At 37.3% G+C, this 4017-nt stretch overlaps 1 non-coding gene across 1 annotated transcript; it reads right to left on the bottom strand.

The window, feature by feature from the left end:
* Nucleotides 1–289: 289 nt before the first annotated feature.
* On the bottom strand, nucleotides 290–396 carry LOC128586964 (U6 spliceosomal RNA). Its single transcript, XR_008380416.1, has one exon. It is a non-coding gene; the product is annotated as a U6 spliceosomal RNA (small nuclear RNA).
* Between the last annotated feature and the right edge of the window lie 3621 nt (nucleotides 397–4017).

The following is a 4017-nucleotide window of genomic DNA, read 5'->3' on the forward strand; positions in this document are numbered from 1 at the left end:
GCAGTACACAGTAGCGTATTTCAAGACTTGGAGTAAGATTTGAAATTTTGAAGTTTTGCAAATTCTAATCTTATAGACTCAGATAGTGATTTAAAAAAAAAAAAAAAGGGTTATGTTTGCTTATTTGATGACCTCCTAGAATTCCTCTCAAAACAATTTGAGATTTTGATGGAGTCAAGAAAACAGTGGGGAAAAGCTTGACCTATCATTGTCAAGAATGGAATTCTGTTCCAAGAACATAGTTTATCTCTCAGATCTCTTGGTCTAATTTGTAGTTCTCTCTATATTTTTAAATATGGAACACTCCACGAATTTGTGTGTCATCCTTGCACAGGGGCCGTGCTCATCCTCTGTGCATCGCTCCTGTTTTAGTGTACATGCTGCTGAAGAGAGCACTAGCTCTGCATTTTTTACAGGCTGAGGGATACAAAGACCTGGACCCATGTTTTTTATGTCCAGTCCTTTCTTTCCATCTCGGGGATGTGGGCTTTGCTTGAAGTAATTCTCAGCTTTTCTATATTTTTTTCTTATTTGCCCTTTTCATGTTGTTTAATAGTATCTTATTGGTATATAAATTATGCCTAAGCAAAATGCACATATTAAGTACTGCATGATGATTTTTAACACATATACACTTGTGAACACTCCAAGATCAAGATATTACACATATCTATCACCAGACGTCCTCATCTCCTTTCCTCTTCAGTCCTCACACTCCCAAACCTAATCCCAGCAACAGCTCTCCTGATGTCTGTCTTGACAAATTAGTTATGCATGATCTTGAACTCCTTATAAATCATATCATGTGGTATTTATTCTTTGTGTCTGGCTTCTGTTGCTCAATTTATACTGTTAAAGTTCATTCATGCTGTTCACGTACCAGTAGTTAGCTGTTTAAAATCTAGGGAGAAATGTTTATCAATAGAAAAATGGTTTATTGAACCCCCACTATAACCCTGAATTCTCAAATATTATTGCTAGTAAATGAGCAAACTCAAATTTCAAGTTGAGACTTTCTGATTTCAAATTTAACACTTTGTGCTTTTCATTACCATAGTTGGGTCTATGATGAGCGTTCGTCAGGACCGGAGGGCATAAGACAGTGCAGAGAAGAAAAAAAAAAAATCTAGAATTTGATTTTCAGCCAGTGATTCTTATTTTTTTCATTGACATCATTAGTTGTATCAAGGCCCAAGGAAAGCAGACTTCAAAACCACAGATTTGGGCAGGGAAAACTAAAAAAATATAACAAAAGTCCAAATTGATTGAAGAACCAACTTTAAAGTCAAGAGAGCTCACGTATTTTCTGACATTTTCAATCTTTCCTTCTAGGATGTATTCCTTGTTTTTGTATCAATATTTGTGTAGCATTTTTGACTATTAGTGGTAATCCACAACTGTTGCCTTTGCTATTTCTCTATCATTAATCAACCTGTGTCAGAAATTCAGCCTTAAAAAATAAGACATGCAACAATCAGGACTTCAAAGACATTATGACAGGTGAAAGAAGCCAGTCCCTGATTGACAAATACTTCATGGTCTCTCTCAAGGGAGGATCTAAGATAGCCAGACTCACAGAATCAGAAAGTAGAATGATGGTTGCCAAGGGCTGGTGGGAGGAAGAAATGGGGAGTATGAAATTTCATTTATGCAAGATGAGTAGGTTCTGGAGATCTGCTGTACAACTGTGCGTATAAATAAGATATCATATGCCAAAAGAATCTGTTAAGAGACTAGATTCATTTTACGTGCTTTTAAAATAAAAGAATGAGCCACTTAAACTTCAGTACAAACTAAAAAATGTAAATTCAATTGTACTCTTTAAAGATAAAGTCTTAGAAGAAAATATCAACAGAAAATCCTATCAATAAATAATAATTGCTGTTATGCATAGCGAGTAAAGTATCATCAATAAGAAAATAAACATACAAACCGATTAATTAATTAAAAAGAATATTAGTAATCAGGAAGCAAGGCCTAAGACATGAATATTTTAATAATGTGTTTGGTCTTTTTGTGCTTCTATATGACCAAAGTGACATGGGTCAAGCAATAATTCAGGTATGATATTTGAAGCATTTTGTCTGCTAGTAAATATATTTGTTTTGGAATAGCATCATACTTGCAGAATGTTAAAAATGCTTTAGGGAATAAAAATATAACTTACCAGGGTATGTTGTAGTTTTTCCATTGTGGTGATTGTAGCATTAATGAATCCTATAGAAAAATATTCATAGGTAACTTCTTTTCTACCTCCCCTTGTGATTTCTCATTTGGCCAAATGCTCCTGGCCTCCCTCCAACCTCTGTCTGCCACCAATCTCAGCCATTCCCACTTCTACCCTCAGACACTCAGGCAGGTATCTAAATTTGATCCTCACGATAGGTTTAGCAGAATGCATGAGAACTCAGAATGTATCTGGGGGAAACATTGAAATAAAACTGGACGCAGGAGTTTTCCAGGCAGGCCTCTCCTCTTGATACTCCACTGGCTGGATGTGAGGCTACTGGTCCAGTGGGAGTTAAACAGACTCACACGCTCCTCGCCGTGTCTGAGGGATCGATGTGGACCAAAGAGTTGCTATGTTTGCCACAGTTTCTTCTGCAGTGGGACACAATTGGACTCTCCTAGGTGAGAAGCAAAGCTCTGATTGATCTCACAGGGAGTTTTGCCAGTGAAAGGACAACAGTATTGGTTCCTGACATCAAACTAATTTTTTACAGGACAGTCGTAAATCAGAGGCTTCTTCAGCTGTGTACTGGAGAATAGGGAGGGAACTAAACAGTGGCTGAGGAGAAGGATTTCCTCCGTCAATTTAAAATTCTGTGAATAATTGCTCCTTCTTTACCTTAGTGAAAAGTAAATGCATTAAGAAACTGAAAAGTCATAGGAATCAAAGAATGCATTAAAAATTTTATATTAAAAATATTCATTATGCTTTCTGAGGCAATTTGGTCTGGAAAGTTGTGTGTGTGTGTGCAGGCTTGTGTGGTACGTCTAGGACATAGAAACTTGTCCATCTTTCACATTTGCTATATCAACACCTCTTTTCTTCTTCCCTACCAGGAAAATGTGACCCATTGTCACTGCTTTGACTTTATTTTGGTTCCACCATGAAAGGCCTCTTGTTCACAGTCCATATCACACCCACCACCCCACCCCATTGCTCTTACCATGTGTTAAAAGGAGTAATGAGGAAGGAGGCTGTTGGGCTCCCCCAGTAAATGTATCTTAATAATTAATGTCATTCAGGGATTTCTTTGTTCAGGAATTCGCATAAAAGGAACATTAGAACTAACTTTTTATTCTTTGAAGAGTCAATGTTTTAAAATTATCTGAGATTTTTAAAAATTTCATTATCAAGTACACACACACGATCTTTATAAATACAAAATTTAAATTGAATAACACTATACCTGCTAGTAACTTTAAAAAGAGAAATTTCCTTGTTTTCTTCCTATTTCATCTCTTCTCCTTTCTCCCTTTTCTTTATCATCTCCAACCTGCTACTATGACTCATATTCACTAGTTTATTTTCTCCTGGCCTTGTCTAATCACAAAACTTTGCCAATCCCCTCTCTATCTACTATACCAATATCATCATCAGTCTGTTGTAGAAACGTATCTGACATGTAGAAGGGTCATTTTGTTATTATTTTACAAACACTGGATCTTCATACACAAACTATTCTGGGTGGAATTCTTTCTCAGTGCTAGTGTGAAACTCCCCATGTCAAATGCCACCTCTAAGTGGGGAGGTGCGGGGGCAGACCCGTCCTGCAGAGGAAAGGATTCATTTACTCTTCTGCCCTGGGGTCCTTGGCAGGAGACTCGGGGTCATGTGAGACAATTCTAATTAGTAAATTTGGCTTCAAGGTACTACTCCCAGTGTTTTTCTGGGACTGAGCTCACTGTTTCTTTTGAAAGTACAGAAACCAGCTAATCTTGTTCAGAGTACACTTTTCTGAAAGTGCCTGAGTCCTGGTGTTTGGGCTTCTCCTCACTTGGCAGAGCCGC

Source organism: Nycticebus coucang, chromosome 5 (assembly GCF_027406575.1).
Source record: "Nycticebus coucang isolate mNycCou1 chromosome 5, mNycCou1.pri, whole genome shotgun sequence".
NCBI lineage: Eukaryota > Metazoa > Chordata > Mammalia > Primates > Lorisidae > Nycticebus > Nycticebus coucang.